The 24,871-nt window shown below is 38.2% G+C and overlaps 1 protein-coding gene across 1 annotated transcript in view; it reads right to left on the reverse strand.

The window, feature by feature from the left end:
• FREM2 (FRAS1 related extracellular matrix 2) overlaps positions 1-24,871 on the reverse strand; it is a 144,147-nt gene that overhangs the window by 36,397 nt on the left and 82,879 nt on the right. The gene's annotated exons all lie outside the window — the stretch shown is intronic.

A 24,871-nucleotide genomic window follows, 5' to 3' on the forward strand; every position in this document is an offset into this window, starting at 1 on the left:
TAGGGGAGAGAGCTGTGAAATGCAGCAAGGCAGGGTCTCCTATCTAACATTGACACCTCCCACCTTCCCCTCTCCCTGCTCCTCACAGACACACCATAAAAACGGAACAGAATAAAACCACATCAGTGAGTCCAACTGTTAAACACCAAATGAGCTACACATCAGGGACAAAACTGTGTTTTGCACCTGTGTTTTCAGACTTATTCTGTCAACTATAGAACAAGTGTTTTACTTTATAGCTTAATGTGTAGTTTTTATAAGAAAAAAATGGGAGTCCTATGTATGTGGTACTCTGAAAATTGTCATGCCAGTTGTCATTCAGGATGAAGATTAATGATAATAGTTACCATATATGTATACACACGTGTGCTTTATATGCATGTGTGAGTGTGAGAGAGATTGGGACAGTAGGGCACATGTAACAATGCCATAAATCATAAGAGTTACATGAATTATGCAAACAGTATCATCATATTGCCTATTGTATAGCACACTGTTACCTCCAGTAGAAAGGAGGAGGAATGGAAACAGTTTTAACACCAAATCCTTCAATTTTGATATAGCAGCTAATAGGAGTTAGAAGAGTTAATGAACTACTTCCCTAAAAGAAAGTTTTTGATTATCAGTAGATTTAAGTTATTTAAATGATTTCTCTTCTCTGTGCTCCACCCATGATGACTGAAAAACCAGTCCAATAATTTCAATCATTGCAGTTAAGGTTTGAAGTGATTATTATGAGATTAAAACACAATTCAATAGTTTCCATAAGAAATAAAAACCTTGTTAACCACCTAGTTTCCTGAGCCATGAATAAAAAGAAACAGCTAGACATCAGCGCCTTAACTTCTTTTCAGTGTAGATGAATGAGAACTGAAAAGAGTGATTATTTTCATTTCAATTTCTCAATATCATTTCAAAGATCTCTAGAATTTGAATATTATTTATAATCATTACCATTGGGACAAAACCTTACTTAATATGAATGAGTTTAAGATCCTTCAAGCAGTGAGTTGAGTTATAAATGTAGCTTAAGAAAAACAGCAAGATGTTCCTGGAACATTTTAATGGGTGCAAAGCAAGTAGAAGGAATAAAAGAATAAGTGGATGAAGGCTGTCAAGAGTTGAAGGATCCCAATGCAAAATCCAGAATAATTGCTTGTCCTGGCAAATTATTATTATTTATGAGTAAAAATGATTAACTCATCTCACTCGGGTAAACTTTTTTATGGCCTAAGAACATTTAAAAAAAAAATTAAATAAATCAAAGATCTTTATAGATCAGTTATGGAAATACCACATTAAACCTTAAAGTAAATTAGAAAAAGCGTCTTTAATTCTGTAATTCAGGTGTTCAATACACACTGTGCCTTGTACTATGTTTAGGTTCACAAACTTAATGGAGAAAACAGTCAGTGGCTGATATCGTTACCTGGAATGGGAGGATGATCACATAAAGCCCTACATCTCGCAGCCTACACACACTTACTACCATAAAGCAGTCATTCCTCTTCACTCCACCACCCTCAGATGACACTCCAGAACGCATGTTTATTCCCTCTGCAGAGGACAGATAAGTTATACCCAAATTGTCAGGGAACAGTGCAAGCGAGGTTTTGAAATGACCTGGTGAAAGAGTGTGAAATTTTTTTTTTTGTGGGGGGTGGGGGACAGAATCTTGCTCTGTTGCCCAGGCTAGAGTGCTGTGGCATCAGCCTAGCTCACAGCAACCTCAAACTCCTGGGCTCAAGCGATCCTCCTGCCTCAGCCTCCTGAATATCTGTGACTACAGGCGTGGGCCTCCATGCCTGGCTAATTTTTTCTATTTTTAGTTGCCCAGATAATTTGTTTTTTCTATTTTTTAGTAGAGACGGGTTCCTGCTCTTGCTCAGGCTGGCCTCAAACTCCTGACCTCAAGCGATCCTCCCACCTCGGCCTCCCAGAGTGCTAGGATTATGAATGTGAGCCACCGTGTCCAAGAGTGTGAAATTCTTAAGAGAAGCCAAACTCTACTCTCTATCTTTTGTGGTCTTACGCTTTTCAATAAAGGGCATGGATCAAGGCAGTGACCACAGATGAGTGTATTTTAGCTCATGAAACATCAATGTGCTTCTCAAGCTTGGGGAGACTTTCACTACATATGGCACAGATAGGATCACATTTGTTTCCTACAAATGCAGGGGAAGAGGAGGCTTGGCAAGCTAACAGCACACACACCTGCAACAAAGAGAAAGGGAAAAGAAATTAAGTTTTTTCCCCAGAGGGAAAAAGTGAACTTTTTTGGGGGGGGAGGGTGGTGTCTAGATGCATGTTTACAATTATGCTGTGTCTCAGGAGATGAAAGGCAGAGGTGGCAGCAGTAATTGCTATCTGGAGCCAGATCTTATTTACCCGTGTGTACACGGACCATCAGTCAAGGAGGCTTTGTAGATCTAACTAACATGTTTGCTTAAAACTGAATGAAGTAAAGCATAAAGATGCTGTCTTTGGTTAAGTGTTGAGAATAATACAAAGCAACCTCCTCAAACTGTTTCCCCCTCAGATCTCTCTTCTGAGCTCTGGACCTTGAAAACTCACTGCCCACTGAATCTATTTCCCACAGGTACCTCAAGGCAAACTTCCCCAAAACAGGGTCAAGAGGGTCACCTCCACTCCCCGTCCTCTGGGTTCTCTCTGTCCCACTGCCACCACCCTAGATGCGGCCAGCATCACCTGCCATTTGAATTTTCCCAACCACCACCTAACCAGACTCTTACTGAAAGTGGCCATCCCCCAAAGCCAATCTCATCACGGTAGTTAATCCCTTTGCCTAAACCCGTTCAATGTTTCTCACTGCTTTTAGGGATTGTTCACAAACTCCTTAACACGGTTTACAAGACACCGAAACATCTGGCCTTTGTTTCCTTTTCTACCTCACGTTAGTCCCTTTTCCACTTTACGATCTGGTGTCTTGTGTATCTTATATGTGTCACTCCCAGGCTTTGCCATGCCACTGCCGCTGCGTGGAACCCTCCTCCCTCCCTCTCATTTGGGTAACTGCCGCTCTGCTCATCTTTCAGGCTGCTGTTGAGAAGTCATCAGAGCCCTCGCTCACCTCCTCCTGACACTGCATGTGTGTCCCACTGTCCCTGAGCTCTCCCAGGGGAGGAATCAAGCTGCCTTCTTCATTCACTGATGTTTCCCCAACACTTGGCTTAATCAATGCAATAGATGCTCAGTCAGTATTTCTAGAGTGAATTAACATCAAGCAAAGCAGAATTATTTATTTGCTCCTGCAAATGTCTGTCTTCATGGTGGGTGAGTTAGAAGAGAACACTGCACCAGGCAGTGGAGGAGCGAGTGTTGCCTTTGCAGTAAAATGGCTCATCAGGCCGCACGCTGGGTCTGGAAGAAGCCCACCAGGGAAAGGGAACTCAAAGAGAACAGGCTTTTCCTCCCTTTTCTTTTTAAATACTTTGCCTTCAGTGGTTCCCAACTTCAATGTGCATTAAAATTACCCAAGGAGACTTAAAAATACAGGTGCGAGGGCCTCGGAATCCGAATCTCGAACAGGTGCCTTCAGGCACCAGTGTTTGTCTGTTTGTTAACAGGCTTTATATTTTTAGAGCAGTTGTAGGTTCACAGCAAAACTGAGCAGAAGACACAGAGATTTGCACCTACCCCTTGCCCCGACACAGGCACAGCACTAGTGTTTTTAAAAACCTTGATAGGCAACCAACTCGGAGTCAGCAATCTGCATGTTGTTTTAACTCATTTCAGTGTCTTTAGCAATGATAACTTAATTGTTAGATATCACATTAGTCATTTTAAATTCAATATTTTATTTCTTCCTTACAACCATCCCCTGAGGTATGTACTATATTAATCCTGTTTTCACAGATAAGGAAATCAAGGATTAGGGGGATTAAAAGATTTGCCTAAAGTTGTACTGTACATCAGGGAAAATAGTGGAGCAAGGATTCATCTCTAAGTAAAGCCTGAACCCTCAACTGCTACTAAGGCAAGAAAGGAGTCTAAATATAAAAGGTTTTCACAAGATTCTAAAGGGAAAGACATTTACCCAGCAAGTCAATATATGGGGATTCACCACATATAAATGCTAACATAAGTGTATACAGACACATGCAAAAGAATGTTTATTGTACTTCATTCATTTGTTTTAAGGTGCAATTGGAAACAAGCCCACAATCCAATCATGAGGGAATTGGTTAAATTACAGTTCTTTCATAAAATGGACCACCAGGCTATGAAACATATATATACATATATTTTTCCCCCTAGGTAAAAAACAAACAAACAAAACCCTAATTGAGATATTGATGCTAAAGGTGGCTCTGTGATTCTATACCTTGCACTTTCCACTTGGCTTCATCAGCAGCAATGATAGATTAAAAATTAAAGGTAATCTGTCATTTATTTTTGGTAGCTTTGAAGATTTCCCCCTTTATCATTAGTATACTTGGTAAGGAAAGAGAGGACTATGCTCAAAACAAGATATACATCTCTGTGGAGTGCAAATGAAACAGCACATCGTGGTGGTAAGTGGAGCCGGGGTGTGCGGTTCTGCAGGTCTCTAAGTCTCTAAGGGAGACAGGCAGTGAATCAACTCTTGAGGGAGTCATAGGAAACCAAACTAACACACAATTCAAGAGTGTGGGCTAAACCTAGATTTTTCAGGCATCAAAGATGAAGACGTCTCATCCACCTATGGAGGCACACTGAAAAATTATTAAAAGTGCAACAGAAGTAAATTCAAAGGACTATGAATGCAAGAAACTCTGTTGAGCAAAGAAATCTATTGATACTAAAATATACTGGCAAACCCAAGTAACCACCAACTAAAAGCACAAACAATATTTTTCAATTTAATGCTGAAACTAAACATTGAGACAATAGTGAGGAGGTTATAAATGCAGAAGTTCAATGGGTAGCTAAACTATTTTAGCTTGTCTTATTCAAGAGTGCAAACTTTCTTAGATGGATAGTTAAGTTCCTTTGTTGAAATTAAAAGGGTTGCCATCAAAAGGACAGAAACCAGCAGAGAATGAAAAATAACAAGAATAACTTTCTCAACATAACAAGAAGCTGAGGAGAAAGAAAAAAAAGAAAAAGTCCATATGCATTAAACCAAATAAAAAGCCCAAAGGTATCCATAATATAGAATAAATTTAAATGAATTAAGTTTTCCTATTTGAAACAATTCATTAGGTTGGATTAAAAAACAAAGCTACATGCTATTTATAAAAGACTGCTGTAAATTGAAACTACAGGAAAATGTAAAAAGCATATATCAGATTAGAGAAACGAAAGTAAGTGGTGCAGCAGTATTAAAAGCCTAAATATAATTGAAAGCAAAAGCATTAATAAAGAGGAATTCCACATAATACAAAAAGATAGTGCACCAAAATTAAATGATAATCTTAAATTGGTACTGAAATACATAAAGCAAAAATAGACATAATTACTGAAAAACATGAATTAATCTATAATTATAGTGAGTTTTTTATTGCACAACTTTTATTTTTTTATTTATTTTTTTTTTTTTTGAGACAGAGTCTCACTCTGTTGCCCGGGCTAGAGTGAGTGCCGTGGCGTCAGCCTAGCTCACAGCAACCTCAAACTCCTGGGCTTAAGCGATCCTACTGCCTCAGCCTCCCGAGTAGCTGGGACTACAGGCATGCGCCACCATGCCCGGCTAATTTTTTTTGTATATATATATTTTAGTTGTCCATATAATTTCTTTCTATTTTTAGTAGAGACGGGGTCTTGCTCTTGCTCAGGCTGGTCTTGAACTCCTGACCTCCAGCGATCCACCCGCCTCGGCCTCCCAGAGTGCTAGGATTACAGGCGTGAGCCACCGCGCCCGGCCTATTGCACAACTTTTAGAAATTGATAAAGGAGGCACAGCGATTTAGTAAAACTATTAAGAAATTACAACATAAGCTTTGTCCACTGTATGTATGTATGTTACTACCCCCAAAACAAAAGATCAATACTCAAATAAAAACTTCCATAAAGTTATAACAGAGTCTAACAACAAATGGCAAAATTGGAAAATTATATAAATGTGCAAGTCTCAGAAGAGAAACTTGTATTGTTACATGTAAATAATTTGATTAGTACTCAGGGAAATGAAAATTAAAACACCAGTGAGATATTATTTAATACTCATAAGATTGGCAAGACCTAAATAGTTCAATAATTTAGGGAAAACAGACATTTTCAGAATCTGTTGATGTGAATGTAAATTGATTCAATTACTTTGGAGCGATTTTGCAACATCTGGTAAAATTGAAGTTGTACATCCAAAACAACCCAGCTATTTTACCTTTAGGTATACACCTTACAGAAGTTCTACATATATATATATACACACAAAAACATTTACAAGTATGTTTAATGAAACATTATTGATACTTACAAAACTAGGGGAAAATCCAATGTCTATCAGTAGGGCAATGGATAATTAAACTCATCTAAAGGCATCAGAATTACCAGAACTTCAAAATACAATGCTGATTTTTGTAAAAAGCTAGTTGAAATAGATACATAACCAATTTACGGGTGTTGCTGCTCTTGGTGACTATGTCAGTTGCAAGCTACAAGTAGAGACGAATAAGATTTTATGTGTAGTGTTTGATACCTTTAAAAGATCTGAAGCAACTATGAAAAACAAGAACTTGGTTAATTTTACATAGAGCATATATTATGCTGTATTATTTTTGTACTTTTCTGTAATTAATTTTTTAAACATGGTAGTTCTAGAATGGTATGCATAAAATAATTCCATTTTATTAAATTGTATGTATATATTATTAATGCATGGAAAAGTAAGTAAGACTATAAGTCAAACTGCTAACTGCTTACTCCTAGGGATGGAATTATAAAGAAATTTCACCTCCTTTGCTGCACTGTTCGTACATACATTCATTTACTACACATTTAACTTTATTCTTCAAGTAGCATCTATTACTTTTGCAAATAGGAAAAACAAAGGAAAAAAAACCCAATGAACTACCCCCTGTCATTAATAGTGACATCCTTTTTGAAAAATTAGTTTTAAATGATTTTGACTAGGCCTTTCCCCACTTTTCTTTCGAGAAATACTTTAAATACACAAACATATATTCTTAAGAATGACCTTATATCTAGTCTTTAAAAAGCATTTTCAAAGTTCTTGTTGAAAAATTAAAGTGCAAATGTATATAAAAAGGGAAAGTTTGAAATTATATATCATTTTAAAGGCATGTTTTGACATTTCTTTTTCTTGCCAGCTATAATTTTCTCAGTGAGAATAAAGAAAAGTCAGTACATATCTAGAATGCTGATAATTTAAGACCTGAACCTTCCCAAGATTTCAGTTGAAAATACATAGTGAGCCTCTCTCCAAAAAGATAATGTTATCAGAGATTAAACTGTCCATCTAGTTTTCACTCTAAACACTCTGCTCTTGCCTTTTCCAGGGTCAACACAAGTTTAAAATAAAATTTAAATATCACAGTCACCCAAATTTTCCAACATCCAATGGCATCCAAAATTTTCATGAGTATTCTTTATTCAACAAATATGATTGAGCTCCCTGCCTTCTAGGAGAGTGTTTTTAAAAAATTATAATTTTTTGCTATCCTATATATTACCATATCCCGTACATGAGGAGAAGAAGGAAAAACTAGTCATGACCTACTAACTGATTTCTCAACTCAATGGGATGCAATTTATGATTTCTTAAACATGATTCTTTATGGTAATGTTTCCTAAAGATGGTCACAGGTCTGTATTGCAAGTTCCTGAGGAGTTTTAAAATGCAGATTTCCAGGATCCCATCTTACATCAGCAAAACAGAAGTTTCTAGGAGTCGAAGATTTTATACTGTCTCAGGTGAATGTTGGCATATCGGAGTCTGAGAATCAGTTGCTGCCCTCCTGCAGCTGGTCTGGGAGGGCGCAGGGCACAGCCATTGCACCAGGTGACAGCTGCTGTAGTGCAGAGGCTCCCAAGATGGAGGGCTGGCACAGGGTAGCCACTCAGAGAAGAAAATATGTGAGTTGGACTTTGCAGACTGAGCAGGGTTTGGCAGCAGCAAAGGGGCAGAGCATCTCAGGTGAAGGATAAAAATCAAAGGGTTGAGTGTTAAAGGGGTGAACACACCTAGGTTGGGAAGTGGTGTGGCTGGAGTACAGGGAACTTGGGAAAGGGCAAAAGGCCAGGGAGGAAATTAAGGTGAGCGCCAGGCTGTGCAAGTTTTTGCATTCCATGCTAAGAGCTACAGAAAAGAGGAGTCACTGCTGATTTGTAAGCCAGAAGCGACAGGATCAGAAATTGGTACGCAAAAAAAGAACTCTAGCAGCCTGGTGGACTGATTGAAGCAGGGTTAGACTAGAAGCTGGGGGACCCCTAAGAGAAAAGTGTAATCCAGGGGAGCAGTTAGTGAAGTCTCGAGCTAGGTAAGTGGAAGTGGGAAGGTGGAGAATTCAGATTCCAGAAGAGCTTCAGAAATAGAGCGACAAAGCTGTGTGATCTGTCACACACGGAGGATGATAACAAGGTGGATGATTGGGTGACATGCAGCTTGGTCACCTGGGCAACTTTTTAATTGAGAAGGACTTTCATACTGTCATTCATCTCTGTGCCATTGCCAACTGATTTCTCTGACACAGTCATTCTCCTGACCTTCATTTGCTGTCTTTCCCAGCACTCTTGTATGATACATTTCTTTAAAATTATCTGGGTAAGAAAATCTATATATCAACATGCTTTATTGATACCTGCAAGTCCCTTTTTTAGGGAAGATTAAAATTCCCAGTTATTCTTTGTAGTTAATATAGATGAGGACATCCTCTAGATTTTTGCAGAGATAATATATGTGATTAAACTTAAGGTTATGAGTACAATTATTTGGTAAGACTAATGAAGAATGTATTTAGTCAACATAATACCTATTTTGAAAGACAAAAGCAAAGACAATAATTGCAGAGAAACAACTTTTGACAGTGAATCACTCATGGAAAGCAGCCAAATTGTCTGATGTGGGTAAAATAAATTTCTTTCCAAATCTGTGTATTCCATTTGTATCTTTCAGTTTCCAGTCAACATTGACATAATTTATTTAATCAAATAAAAAAAATTATAGAGGAATGAACTCTATACTCGGTAAGTGAAATTAACACATTGAAATTGAAACTAAAAAGAAAATAATGAATACGTTTCACTAACGCCTCCATTCCTATACCATATTACATAGTTCACTAGACTACAAATGACACAGTAGACTCTCAGATGTTATTTCATGTACCATAGTGTTTATATTTTTCCCTAGTGTTAATAATAAATATTTGCCTTTTGTGTAAGATAAAAAATGAGGAATAATAAATGGTTGAGTTACCTGTAAGTTAATAAAAAAGTCTGATATGTTTACTTTCAAAGTCCTGTTAAAAGGAAGCTTAGAAAGGGTTATTTTGCCATCATAGGTTGGAATGGGCCTCATTTCTGGATAAGGCCCATATCATCAGATGCTGTCTAACTAAGGGATATAATAGGCATTTGTTAAAAATTTTTACTATTGACAGCCAGCAATTATAGGCTATGTTACAGTGAATTCCACTACGCATATCTTTTCACAATTAAATACCTTTGCTTTTTAAGACTGCCTGGGTTTGATGGAAACCTCACTGAACCACTTTCTAGCAGAATGGCCTTGGGCAAGTTACCTAATATGTCTGTGTCTCACTCTTCATTTGCAAAATTAGGGTACTGACAAGACCTGCCTTGTGGATTTGTTGTAAGGACTGAATGAGAGAATTTATGTAAAATGCTTAGAGCAGTGCTTGCCATGTCCCAAGTTCTTGGTAAGTGTTAATCATTATTGTCATTACCTAAGGCAGATACTTATAATTGTATTATACATTTTGATACATCTGAAATTGAATGGAATGATAGAGACTAGGCAAATAAATGATGTCTTACACGTGTGAAAAGGATACTTACTACAACATGTGTGTAATGAGAAAAAAAGATCTGAAAACAACCTAAATGCCCATCAATAGGGGATTGTTAAATATGTTATAGCCATAGTGTGGAATACAATGTAGCCATTAAATGAACGAGTTGGGTTTATATGTATTGACATGAAAAGCTTTTCATGATATATTCCTATATGAAACAATGTATATCATAATAGAAATATGATCAGATAATGGTAACAACCAACATTTATTGAGTACTTTCAGTGTACCTCTGTTCTAAGCACTTTATATATATTTCTATCTCTCTATATCTATCCACTTAATCTTCTTAAGAACGCTTTGAGGTAGGTCCTATTATCATCCCCATTTTACAGATGAGGAAACTGATATCCAGAGTTCAAGATCAACAGCCAATATGTGAAAAGGACATCAGTTGGCCTTTAGAATATGTTGCCACTTTACCAATAATTACCTCTAATCAAAATGAAAATAAAAAGTACACATGTAACTAACGACCCACATCTAACTAAAGTGACTCAAGGGAGAGGTGTGGTTCTGGTGAGGGAGATGACCAGACCATTGCCATTTAGTTGGTGCACTTCTGTTTAGTACTCGTGCAATAATTTTGTAGTAACAATTATTATTACTAAACAAAGATTAACCTGCTTAATCTACCTCCTTTAAACATAATCTCAAAATACTAGACTTAAGAAAAAAATATTATAGAGCAGAAAGTCTCTCCTTGTCCAAGATCTTTAGAATATTTTTTACTCTTAACAGGTTCTGGCACCTTTACCAACTTGCTACTTGTGAATAATTATGTTCTCTAGGGAACTGAGTAAGTTATTGCACTTTTGAAAAAAATCATTGTCTAAAAATGTCAAGGTCCTGAAAAGTTTGTGTCTTTCCATGCTTACATATAACCAACTTTCCGTTGACAGCTGTCAAGCAAGTCCTGTCTTCTCACACTCCTTACATTGCACTTTTTATGCTATATTCCAATGACCTATACACACATCCATCTTTGAGCTCCCCAAAGGCAGGAATCATGAATTGTGCATCTATAAACTCCAATGAGAAGCATGGAGGCTGGTGTAGGGGAGGTCATCAAAAATGTACAGAGGCATAAGCTAAGACTGATAACTACTTTCAAAGTTTCCAATCAAAAGTAATCATGTTGGCTGTAAAGCCCATCTTGTATGTGAAAACACACCAGTTAACATCATAGTTAATGTAATATTAATATTATAATATAATATAACAGCTACATTTACTGAATGTCTGCCTCTACAAGTCACATCAGAATCTCTAGAGTCTTTGTTATATTGTCTTTAGTACTGCTCACAACCATCTTATAAAGTGACTATTTTTATCTACCATTTTCAAACAAAATTAAATTGAGATTCAGAGAGGTTAAATAACTTGCTAAGGTCACACAGTAACTATGTAGTAGAAGCAGGATTCAAATATAAGACACTAAATACTGCAAGATCTGTATTCTTTTTCATTAAGAAATACCTTGAAAATAGTTATGCATCTGGAAACCAACATTTTTAGATTTTTAGAACATTTTCTTTAAAGATGTGTAATGAGAATCTGCCTGAGGGAAAAGGGAGGAACATGATACTTTATGTAAGAGAGAATTAGAATATGTTGTATAGACCAATATTCCTAAGTTGTGAAGACAAATTTCTTAATTAAAAAAATAAGGTGACACCATCATAGGAAGAAGGAAAGAAAATGAGATGTTCCTTTATGCTTAAACTTTCCATACCTTTAAAATTGTCACTGTTTCAAAAATCACCAATCAGAGGTTATCTATGTGCATTTTTATTCCTGCTGACTAAAAGAAGTTTTATAAGTGAGATTTCGAAATCAGCAGAGACTTTGACAGGAGGGTGATATATTTGGGAATCCCAACAGCTGAAGGAAGAAAGACTATACAATATGATGTTAAAACAATCTGTGTGAGGTCTCAGGAATAAAAGCATGTGGCTGACACTTGAAAAATAAATAATCTTGGCCACAAACTGCTTAACAATTGACACTTGAAACATGCCTGCAGGGGGGCAAGGAAGAGATTCCAGAAAAATAGCTAAAGACACTCCATTTCAGGCTGAAAGGAGGAATGTGCTCCTTTATTGTGGAATGCTTCTTCCTTGGTTATCCTGGTGAGTGTTTGTTACTCTGTAGCAGCAGTCAGCTCTGTTGCATTGCTTCCTAGTTTGGGGGAAAAAAAAAATCACTGTCCTACAAGCCATGGTGCCAGTCCCCTCTCAGTCACTTACGAAATGCCTGACATTGGAGAAGTCAACCTCTTTGGTTCTTGGATCTCTAATATGCTATATCCACTTGAGCCTGTGTGAGGTCAGATCAGGTCTGTGCTTTTGGGTCTCTGCATATTCTTCTTGCCCTCCTTAGAAGTTTTGTTTTTATTCTTGATACGATACTAGTTGGCAGCGATTTCTCTCGTTCAACATTCATGTGATCCATTCATGATTATTTTCTGCATTCTTTACTGGAAGGGAAATCAGTGCTTCCTCTCAAGAAACAACAAGAGTTAGAAAACCATTGTTGTCTCACAAATAGGATTTAGAAAACCATTCTTGTCTCATGAACAGGAGTTAGAAAACCAGTCTTGTCTCCTAAATAGGAGCTATGGAAAACCAGTCTTGTCTCATAAACGGTTTGTGATGAAGGAGCAACCATAAACTAAGATGTTAAAAGCGTAGGCATTATGATTTTCACAGGACTTCTCATATCAGATAAAATTCACTCAGTAACATGCATGGCTCTTACGAGAACACCTTTTTTAATCACTTAAACTTTTGTTTTTCATTTATGGAGAAATGAAAAACAGTGTAATATTTTTTTAAAAACTAAAATAAAATAGATAAAGCCGTATCACCTCCCAGGCGAAAAGGAGCAGCCGTGAGTCAGGGAGACAGGGGTGGTCACACACAGCTTTGTGAGCTGCGGGAGTAAACGGCAGCTCGAAGAGGAGGCTGGGTAGCAGTACTGGACAGCTAAATAAATGGCTTATGCGGGGAAACTTAAACACCAATTAAGGACGCTAGTGTTCAGATAAATGTAATGTCACTAAGACGCTGTGCAGCATTCCTCCTGGAACAGCTGAATATAAACCGCGGCAGGCAGAGCTTTCTAGAGCAAGGACAATGCCTCACTGCAGCCTTTAGGTGGGAGACTAACCATTGCCTTTCAGAGAAGGATGCAGGAAAATTCAAGCAAGCTACAAAGCACATATTTTGTTCTTAGATGTTTGACATTTTATAAACATATTAAATGTGTTTTTTAAATAAATAAAGCTTTATTCTTTTTGTCTGAAGTTGTTTGTATTATAAAAACAATACGTAATAGCAACAATATTAAGAAACGTAGCCCTGGCCAGACTGCCTGCCTCTATGCATTGATCCATCCATTTATTACCTATTTATGGGACACCTATAATGGGTCAGGCGCTGTGTCCCATGCTGGGAGTACTGACAGAGACATAGCCCTCATTTTTGAAGAGTTTCTGATCTAATAATTAAAAGAGAAAACACACACACCATTGCGCGGTTGTCTTGGCAATAACAATGATGACAGCTGACCATACTGGTGTTCTAAGTGCTTTACATATATTAACTTATTCTTTATAACAACCCTACGAGGCAGGTGCGTTTATGAGAAAATTGGGGCAGGGAAGGGTTAAGTAACTGTCCCAAGGACACAGAGCTTATAAGACAGAGCCACGATTAGATGGCAGGCAATATGGCTTCATAAGCATATCCTGCCTCCCCTTGCATGAAGTACTTCCAATTGCTTGGATTGTGCAACACAATTTTACTACTTTATTTTTGTTGCAAAACTGTCTCTCTCTTCTCACTCTTTTTTCTCTGTATAAAATTATCAAAACAAAATTCTTTGCCTCAATACTGTCACTCCTTCGTCCACCACCACAAACCCACTACTATTAACATTTGATCTTAAAGTTTCTCCTTTCTTCCTTTCACCTGAATAACTTGAAAGCCTATCCATTATCTTCACATTCTCAGCTCCTATTAACTTTGAAACTCATTGAAACATGGCTTCATCCTCCACAACACTCCAGAAATACTCTCTCCACGTTGACCAGTGCCCTTCTCTTTGCAAAATCCAACTGCACATTGCAAATCTGTCTTTCTTTATCTTTACAGAACTTAATACTGTGGGCCACACCTTCCCTCTTGCATCTTCATCCTTTTCCTTCTGTGATACCATAGTCCCCTGGTTCTTCTCTCGTCGCGTTTCTCATTTCTTTCCTGTTCTTTGATTGTGTTTTCTTTTAAAGGAGAAATAAGAAGACCATCAAATATGTAGCACATTACCTGCACACGAAAGTGCTCAGTCAGCATGAGCTCTGATTGTTACTAGCAGGCGGATTTAGAGGCACTGCTGGGAGTCAGCCAGCTGAAGGGCGTGGAGGTGGACAGGGAGGGCTTCCCAAGCACAAGCAACAGCACAAAAGTAGAAACAGGGCATGAGCAGACAGCTGCACATGTTTGGGGACTGCAGAGTTTGGCATGGGACAGTGTGCTGCCCGGGGTGAGGGGACAGGAAGCACAAGGAAAGCAGGAGGCAGTGGCCAGGCCATGCAGGACCTTTGTGGTTGGAACCTTGTCCTTGAAGTTATCAGGTGAGAGGTGTGTTCAGCGTTGAGAAAGGGAGGGATGTGATGAAATATGTATTTAGGGGTCTGCAGGATGGATGGGCTGGGGAGAAGGTGGGATTTGGGCAAACTGGAAGCAGAGAGACTAGTTAGACAGCAAGTGCAGGAATCTAGGCAAGATATGAAGCCCGCTTGGATCAGGTGGTGGTAGTTCAGACGGGGCAAATAGTAAGGATATAAATATTCAGAGATATGAAGGAGACAGAATCCAGGATTTGGGGTGGGGGGTCTAGTACTAGTAGAATCATTCACTAAAATTAGGAATACAGGAGAAAAACTAGGCTGGAGCAAGGACTAACTGAATTTAGTTTTTTGTTTGTTTGTTTGTTTTCTGATTTGCTTTGATTCCTTTCACAATTTAAGGCCCTAAGCCCTGGTAACTTGTGTGCCTGTATCATTTTTCTTTTGCTGTTTAAAAAGAAGAAGAAAAGGAAATCTTCATACATAACAGAATTATTGGGTCTTGTCTAATTATAACACAAGGGTTTGATGGAGTTTCCCTCTTCACAGAAATGTCAAGGGATGTAATGTTTTGAACAAGGTAATGAAGCTTTCCTCAGAGAATTAAACAAACATCTCCTCCTGCTCACAGTTGGTTTGTGCTCCCAGCATACTGATCTAGATCCAGTACATATTAGTATTTAGATGTACTGACATTTTAAAGAACTGCAAAATATGTACTCTGGACCCACGTCAGTGGGCATATGCACGCTAGAGTTGTCATGGCGGTCCCCCAGGAAAGTGGGTATAAAACTCTGCATCTCTTTCAATCCTCCTGTGCAGTGTAGACAGTATTCCACCAGTTTACCAACACGTAGACCGTGCACACTAGACCCACAAAGTACAAAGCCAGCACCTAGACCGTTTCTAATTGTTTCTTGCATTTATAGGATCACCTTGCAGCCTTCGGACTGGGGAGGACTCTGTGGTTTTGGCTCTTTAAATCTTTTCCTGGCAGTGAGTGTGGTCCTGAAAATCACCTCTCTGAATACGTGTGATTCTTTAAAAAAAAAAAAAAGAATGAGCTCCTTGTTGGCATTTTGACCACAGAGGTTAGCTTTGTGGTGTATTTCCTGAGACTGTGAAACCCATTCTTTGTGAAACATCCTCAGGGAAATTGAAGCTGAGATATATTTCAGCCCTCTAAGGTGTAAAAAGAAAGCTGTTTTTCTCTCTCAATGCCTATATTCTCACTTTTAGAAAAAGTACTGCTAGTAAAGATCTACTCACCATTTTATTCCATTTTCCAGGCTTGTGTTTAAACTCAGGGACTGCTGATGTATACTGTGACCTTGGCTCATCCCATTTAGTGCAGCTGTCTTCACAACTGAGAGATTGTCACAGCCTAATTGTCACATGTGATGATGTGAATCAATTGACTAGCTGCCAAGTCCAATGACTGTCTCCCCAATTCTTTGTGTGCAGGAGACCGGGCCTTCCTGGAAGCCAAGGCTAAGTTGGGGGACCTTTTGAAAGCTCCCACTGCATGTGGAGCCTGGTGTTGTCATTTGCCACGTTGCAACTGTTCGTCTATTTCCTTGTCGAAGTTCTCTATAGATTGGGTGAATCTTATTCACCACTTTATCCTTAGAGCCTTGGAGGGAATAAATGAAATGAGGCTAAATCCATGGTCCCTGTTACCCTAGCACAGCACTGGAAACACAAGAGATGCTCAGCAAGTATTTTACATGAATAAATGCATGCATATATGTTACTTCAAATGTTCTGTTTCTATGAGACAGAATAGAGACCTGTTTCTTAGGGAAATGATAAGACAATGCTTTATGTCTCTGGCAGTGTGAACGGAATGCTTTATTCATAATTTTAAGTGCTTCAAATTATTACAAATGGCCCAAAGAAAGGAGGAATTTTTACTTTTAGCTAAATTGTATAGTCCCCATATAGATCATTATTGTGACTAATTGTAGCATGATGTAGGTCACAAGTGTTATCAAATAACATTACCCCTCTACTAGGTAATCTATCTCTCTAGGTTAGTAATGAGGTCCTCTACATAATTTTAAGGAAAATTTAAGGCCAATTACAAAACAAGTTTGTATAAGATTTATAAACTAGGACTAAAGGAGGGAAAAGGTGATTCAAATATCTGATTTAGTCAGACAGGATGAAGACCTGCTTCTCACGGAAAATGTAAGACCTACCTTTTCCCTGTGAAAGGTAACATCTGTCTGTAAAGAGAAAGGAAGGTACACAGAGAACCTAGGGACACCAAAAACTCCTAAACAGAGAGCTACCTATGGTTTTATAGGGAAGCAAACTAACACGGTTCTCACCTCTATGGTGACCACTGGTATATCACCAGTGTCGCAAAACAGTACACATATTCCAAAATTTTTTCTTAATTTTTCATTCTGATACCATATATGGAGGAGATACTGCTGTCTCCATTTTATATATGTATATATACACACACACACATACACACACACACACACACACACACACAGAGTTATAAAATCTTTGTGATGGATTTTGTGAAGTGCATGATCTGGAATTACTAAATAAACAATCACACCCCTCTAAGCCCATCATGGCACTTCTCAGACTCTGGTCTCTCTCTGCATCACTGAGGCATGCAGGCCAAGACTTTGAAGTGCTGTGCTTTCAGCCAAGTTGCAGCATTTGGCTTATTGAGCATTTTCTTTTTCTTTTATGATTTCAACAAAAAGATATACCAGACCCCTTTTGTTGACAAATAATTGGGACTTTCTGATGCTAACGATAGTACTTATGAAAAGATCTTTTCTTTTCAACCCTATATATATTTTATTAGTTTTTATTGCAATATTTCTTTTAATAGTTTTAAGCTTACAAATTCTGAAATCTGGTATCTAAGAAGTTGCTTCTCAGATTTATGTGATTTTTAGCACTAAAAATGGAGTTTGTCTGTGACTGAGATTTTGAGGTTCCCATAAATGTTTAGTGACCTGCTTTTAGGGTTTTAGTGATAATAAATCAGCAGTATTTATCCTTTGACATCTACAAGATGGTATTACATGGCCAGCATTCACTCTCCTGCGTGAAGAGATGAGAGTCAGGCAGATAGCATTACTATGAAAAAGACAAAACAACATAAGACGGTATTTATCCATAAGGACTTTACAAGAGAGCCCAAACCCAATCCTTCAGAAAGGCAACCACTTCCATCGGGTGGTTTGCTAAATGACATGGAAAAAGCAATGCTGTTCTTTATCCAACTGAAGTACCAGATTGCACTAATGTGCTTTCCTAATGATCCTGGAGGAATTATAATTGGCAAAAGATGAACCAGAGTAGTTCATTTATAAATTATCCTAATATCTGTAGCATTTTAATTATTCTAGTGCAATATGAAGGTGTTGTATGCATGTAAAAATATATATGTAACTTATTTTATCTTGTAATGTTCTCTATGAGGATACTAATAACACCAGAGTATTGCAGTGCAGAATCAGAAGGTAGCTGTGTATATTAAATATACATACTGCCAGTATAATATGAGGTGAGCCATATAAATGGTCAATGCCATAGACCCTTTGGCCAGACTGGCCAAATGCTTACCAGCTGTTTGACCTTAATAACCTCTGACAGATGATGAAACCAAGGCATAATTGCTCATAGGTGTGTGCATGTGTGTGTTAAATGAAATAATTCAAGTAAAAGTCTTAGCACACCTAGGAAGGTGCTCACGTTAGCCATGATTACGTAAAATATATATCTATGAAGCCCTGAAAAATAATGGCCTCAATTAATTTGATACTGTGAACAGCATGAACTCATTCAATATCAAAACATTAATATCTTAAAGCCACTCTAACAGACTACATATCTGCAAATGTACATACCATGAATTTAAGGGCTCATTTCTGGATGAACTAGCTCTATATCCTATATGTAGACTCTATATACTCTACACTGTCTATATCCCTGGCTCTATATTCTGGCACAGTTCCCTGTGCTCACTTTCTCGTGGGCAAAACGGTCATTTTTCAGTGTAAACTATACAAAATGGTTAGCTGTTCTCATAAAGAAGTCTGGAGCCTTTGCTTTTTCTGGTAATGGTGGTGAAATGTTTTCATGCAACTAGCAAGAGAGATTCAACTGGCTGCTTGCCAAGCTTGTGTGTGTGCAGTGGAACAAGGCTCTTTAATGCCTTTCCCCATGGTGAGCAGCGCATTGTATCAACAGCTTCAGAAAGACCAGGGGAGTCCACGGCAGCGTAGCAGCAAGGTGCTCTGGATGTACTGGCCATAGCAGGTTGAGTCAAATGTACTTCTATTGCCAATGGACCCAATCTAGCAGTCTCCAACCCTGGCTCATTTGCCTTTTCTTTTGTTTTATTAATTTATTTTTTAATTGACACTTAATCTTACATATTTATGAGGTACAATTTGATTCCAGTACATATCCACGTTGTTTAATGATCCAATCAGAGTAGACAGCATATCCAGCACATCGTGCATTTATCATTTCTTCGTGGTGAGGACGTTCAAAAGTGTCTTTTCCAGCTATTTTGTAACATACACTATTTTACTATTAACAGTAGTCACCCTACTGTGCAAGAGAACACCAGAACTTATCTCTCCTATCTAATTGTAACATGTGCCCATTGACTAATCTTTTCCCATCATCCTCACCCCTCTTTACTCCCCAGTCTCTGATAACCGCAGTTCTACTCTCTGCTCTCTGCGATATCAACTTTTTCTTTCTTTGTAGATTCCACATATGAGTGAGATCATGCTATATTTGTCTTTCTGAGACTGGCTTATTTCACCTAATAGGATATCCTCCAGTTTCATCTATCTTGAAGCAAATGAGAAGATTTCATTATTGTCTACAGCTGAATAGTATTCCATTGCATATATAAAGCACAATTTTTTATCCAGTCATCTGTTGTTGGACATGTAGGGTGATTCCATATTTTGACCATTGTAAATAGTGCTGCAATATATGTGGGAGGGCAGATATTTCTTTGACATACTGATCTCAAATCTTTCAATTAAATATCCATAAGTGTGATTGCTGGATCATATGGTAAATCTATTTTTAGTTTTTTGAGTAACCTCCATATTGTTTTTTATAATGGCTATATTAGTTTATAATACCCCCAACAGTATATGAGTTCTCTTTTCTCTACGTTCCCACCAATATTTGTTTCATTTCATCTTTTTGATAACAGCCATTCTAACTGGAGTGAGGTGGTATCTCACCATGGTTTTGATTTGCATTTCCCTGATGATTAGTGAAGTTGAGCATTTTTTCACATACTTGTTGGCCACTCATACGTATTCTTTTGAGAAATGTCTATTAGAGTCTTTTGATTATTATTCTAATTGAGTTATTTTGGGTGTGTGTGTGTGTGTGTGTATGAGTGTGTGTGTGTTTTGCTGTTAAATTCTGGATATTAACCCCTTGTCAGATGTATAGTTTGCAAATTATTTTCTCCCATTCTGTAGGTTGTCTCTTCACTCTGTTAATACCAACATTAACAGGAGTTTGGAAGGAGCTGATTTTAACTCTCATGGATGACTGAGTGGTTCAAGGTATCAGTGGAGGAAGTAATGGCAGATGTGGTGAAAATATCAAGAGAACTAGAATTAGAAGTAGAGCTTGAAGATGAGACTGAATTGCTGCAACCTCATGATAAAACTTTAAAAGATGAGGAGTTGCTTCTTATGGATGAGCAAAGAAATTGGTTTCTTGAGATAGAATCTACTCCTGGTGAAGATGCTGTGAACATTATTGAAATGACAACAAAAGATTTAGATTATTACATAAACTTAGTTGATAAAGCAGTGGCAGTGTTTGAGAGGATTGGCACCAATTTTAAAAGAAATTCTAGTGTGGGTAAAATTCTATGAAATAGCATCACAAGCTAGAGAGACATCTTTCATGAAAGGAGGAGTCATTTGATATAGCAAACTTCATTGTTGTCTTATTTTAAGAAATTGTCACAGCCATCCCAACTTTCAGCAACCACCACCCTGATCCATCAGCAGCCCTCAGTAGAGAGGCAAGACCCTACACAAGCAAAAAATAAAATTATGATTTGCTGAAGGCTGAGATAATCATTAGCATTTTTCAACAGTAAAGTATTTGTTTAAAGTAGGCACATTGTTTCTGCACAGACTATAGTATACTGTGAGCATAACTTTTATATGTACTGGGAAACCATAGAAATTTGTGTGACTTGATTTATTGTGATATTTGTTGTATTGCAGTGGTCTGGAACCAAACCCACATCTCTGAGGTATGTCTGTAATAGCTGAAAATTTCCTAAGTATTGGGAGAGATACGGACAACCAGATTGAGGAAGCTCAAATTTGCCTTTATTGTAAACTGTGCCTCCCACTCTGGTGGAGCTGTTCTCCATTAACAGCTGGAGTTGGTGGGCTCCAACTCCAGCTCCAAAATTAAGTAGAGAGGCTATTAATTGGGACCCCTGGGCCACAGATCCCCCCCAAAGGTGAAACCTGGAGGAGTCTCACTTCTCTGGACCCTTCTACTCATATTTAGTCAATGACTCACTCACATTCACAATGCTCCTTTTTTTCCTGCCTCTCCCACTCATGTGTTTCTTAAAAATGAATGAATGCTGTAATTTTGCAACCTCTCTCCTGAAACCATTATAATAAAAAAAAAAATGCTGTGAAGAAACTCTTTATCAGAAAGTGGTTTACATTTAACTGGAAGAATTTACAAAATGATGGAATGAAACCACATTATGGTATTTTAGTTTTTGCTTATTTTTAAAAGAGGCAACACTTAAAACCAGTTTATTTGAAAGGCTTAAAGGTGTACTTTTTATTTGATAACTCCAAAATGTACTTAATCTTTAACATTCCCACAATTTTCTTGTTATATAACAACTGATAATTACTATTTGCGACTACCAGCCAATCTATATATTAAAATTTAGTAGAAGTATAATCTAATAACCTTTCATTATTCTACTTCACATACTTGATTTATTAATACTATAGCTATATATGAAATTCTACTGGACAGCAATTTATTCTGTTCACCCTTTCTCCTCTTCCTTGTAGTTGTCACCTACCCAACATTATTTCAACTATCACCATCAGACATGTGACTTCTGAATCTCAGACTGCAGCTTAGTTAGTTCCACATTTATAACAGCCTATTGCCAGCTTCCCCTGCATGTCTCACAAGTAGCTCAAACTTAGTATTAGCTTTAGGATGAGTTTAAACAGAATTTCTCATTTCTTCCATCTTCCTTTCCCTAGACTGGTTCCCTCTCCTAGCCTTCTATAAATGGTGCCTCCACTTTCTGGACTCTCCATACAAAAATTTTTTTGAATATACATTTTTTTAATCCCCATCCTTCCTCTATGAGGTCCTAGCCACGGCAGGTTTTTCTTAGCAATGAGTCATTTCCTTTCCAGCCTCACCTCATTACACTATACTTCCAATTTCTTTTCTTTTTTCATTTATAACCTCCAAATGCTGCTCTGATAATTTCTTACAGTCTTGTTCCAAAACTTCCAGGTGCTCCCTACCGAATAAACTCAGACCTCCTTATTCATTGAGGGCACACGCAATGAGCTTCAACCTATTTTCCCAGGCTCTACCGCCAAGGATTCTTTTGTTGTTTTTTTAAAGTGCTTTCATACAGATCATGTTATTTGGTCCTCACAAAAATTCTGTAAGGTAAGGAACTCAGTTGATAACATGCTCATGCTTCTAATGTGGAAAAGAGGCTGAAGAAGAAATGATTGATTAAGATTGATTAAGAATTGTTGACTAGAAAGTATCAAAAATGTCTCTAGAATTCAGGAACTAGGCACTAAGCCTTTCAGATAAAAAGGAAGCCTGGCCAAACTTCAATGCCCACTGCTTCCAAAAGCCTTTCACTCCTGCAATCTTGAACTACTTGGCCTTATTCTCCATTCATCTAAACACTTTTCATCTCTTAAAGGCTTTATTGGTTCCTCCTCTGACTCATAGAATGATTCATACAACTGCTTTTAACTGCACTCTGCCTTCTGAGCCTCCGTTTTACTGTTTTAAATACTTATTAAAATAAATTATTCTTATTTAACCTTTTATGCATTTAGTTTTTTCTCCCAAATAGATTTTAAGTACTGCGAGGTCTTGGCCCAAGTTTTAAATGTCTTTGTATTCCTCACAAATTATATTTAGTAGGTGCACAACAACCAACATTTGCTGCATGTGTGTGGTATTTGGCATTAAATATTTTTTAATTGGCAAGATATTTTATATATGCTGTTTTATTTTATTTTAGTCTTCAGAGTTGAATATCTACATCACTTTATCTAGTATCCTTCTCATATGGAAAAACTAGCATAATTTCTATTATTCGTGAACTCCTGCAATGCTTTGCACAGAGTAGGGACTCATTAAACATCCGTCAGCTTTCACTTATTCCTTAGCATCGTCAACTATATTAAATAGTCTACTAGTGACTGCAATGCATTAATATTCTGAGAAGTTAGAAACTCATTTTTCTTGATTTTTAATATTGTTCTAACTCAAGCAAACTAAATACAGACTGTAACTTAGTTTTGTCGAGTTGTTACTTTACTTGAATCTGGCTAACCTTACAATGACTTCTGGAATTACTTAATTGAAGCTTACACTGATGCAAATAATTGTATTCAAGATGAAAAAGGAGGGCGATTAGGTCTTTCAGTTCAGCACAAGTGAATACAAAATATCTCACCCACACCCCCACCATACCATGCGGCATTTTTCTAGCACTAGAAATGTTTTCTGCTCTAAGATACTCCTGCTGTTGAGAAAGCTTTTCTGATGTCAGTAAGCTTTTGATTGGTATTGAATTGAGTTACATCTACCACAGGGCTCACCAGGTTGCCGTTTAAACATCCCTGGCTTGTATGTACTATGGTAATTTTTCCAGGGCGGTCAAGGAAGCCAGTCACTTTAGCTCAAACCCCTACAGGTCGTCACACAAAAGCAGAGAATAGATTTAGCTTGAATGCTCCCTAATTACCTCCCAAAGACTGACAGCAAAGATTAGCAAAATATTGCTAACACTGACTTGATACTGGCCCTAATGAACCAATATTGCAGTATTCAATTATAACCTTACTGAAGTACTGAGGACTAAAGATATTTATGTAAGATAGTCAAGATATCTGCACAAAGAAAAGCATCATTCTTAATGTTAGTTGTGTTGCTCATGTGTAACATGCTGCTCTCTTCCAAACACAATGAAAATTTTAGCAGTTTCTTAAAGCTGCAACACAGACTTGATCAAGATGTATCTCTGTACTTGTAGAGCCCCCGCCCTACTGGCATGCAGTTAAGAGTTAATCAGCACAGAGAAAACCTTTGGACCCCACTGGGTTTTTCAGATATTTCCACTTAAGGGAAGTCACTAGCGGTCCACTCTGCAGGCACAAAAACATCTTTTTATTAATATAATTTCATTGAGAAATAATCTACTTTTGGAGAATCAATTCACTTTTTAAAATTCAGATTGCCCTGAGTTACAAAGTTACAAGGCGGAATGGGGGCCGTAGGGTTCAAGATGGCCGATTCATTGCAGCTAATATGCACTTCCTCCAGGGAGAAGAGAAGAACCAAAATAGCAAGTAGATATTCACACTTTGAATAGATCATCTGAGCCAGAACACTGGGATTCGACAGACAAGTGGTGGGAAGCGCTGAGAGCAAAGGGGAACAGGGAAGCAAGGCGGCCTGATGAGCTGGAAATGACTGGAGCTGGGAGAAGCTCCCAGATGCAGAGAAAGGGTAAATGAGAGAGGCCCCAGGACTGCACACTTCAACCACAATCTTCTACCATCCTAGCTAAGGGAGAACTCCTCAGCTCACGTGGCCCTGAGACTAACATAGGGAGCTACCCAGAGACTGCTCAGAGACATTCCTCCAGAGAGGGAAGTCATGCTGGCTCGCACAGGCTTCTGAGCCCTGAGCAGCTGCAGCTTGGTGCCATTCTGAGAACCAAGCCCGCAGCAAACTGCATCCTGCCTGGGGCCAACGCTGCCTGGCCAGGCAGGGAGAGGGGAGGCCGGGTACTCCCATCTCCCCCTAGGAAAAATCCCATTGCCATTGCTGTGGGCTGCTGTGGGACTGAGGTGTGAGGAAATGGTGTGTCCCCCAGCTACCTGCCTACCTGCTCCCACTCAGGGTGGCCCCATCTGTCCTGGGGATAGGCCCACAGCACAGCAGCCACTGC

Source organism: Eulemur rufifrons, chromosome 4 (assembly GCF_041146395.1).
Source record: "Eulemur rufifrons isolate Redbay chromosome 4, OSU_ERuf_1, whole genome shotgun sequence".
In the NCBI taxonomy this organism is placed as follows: domain Eukaryota; kingdom Metazoa; phylum Chordata; class Mammalia; order Primates; family Lemuridae; genus Eulemur; species Eulemur rufifrons.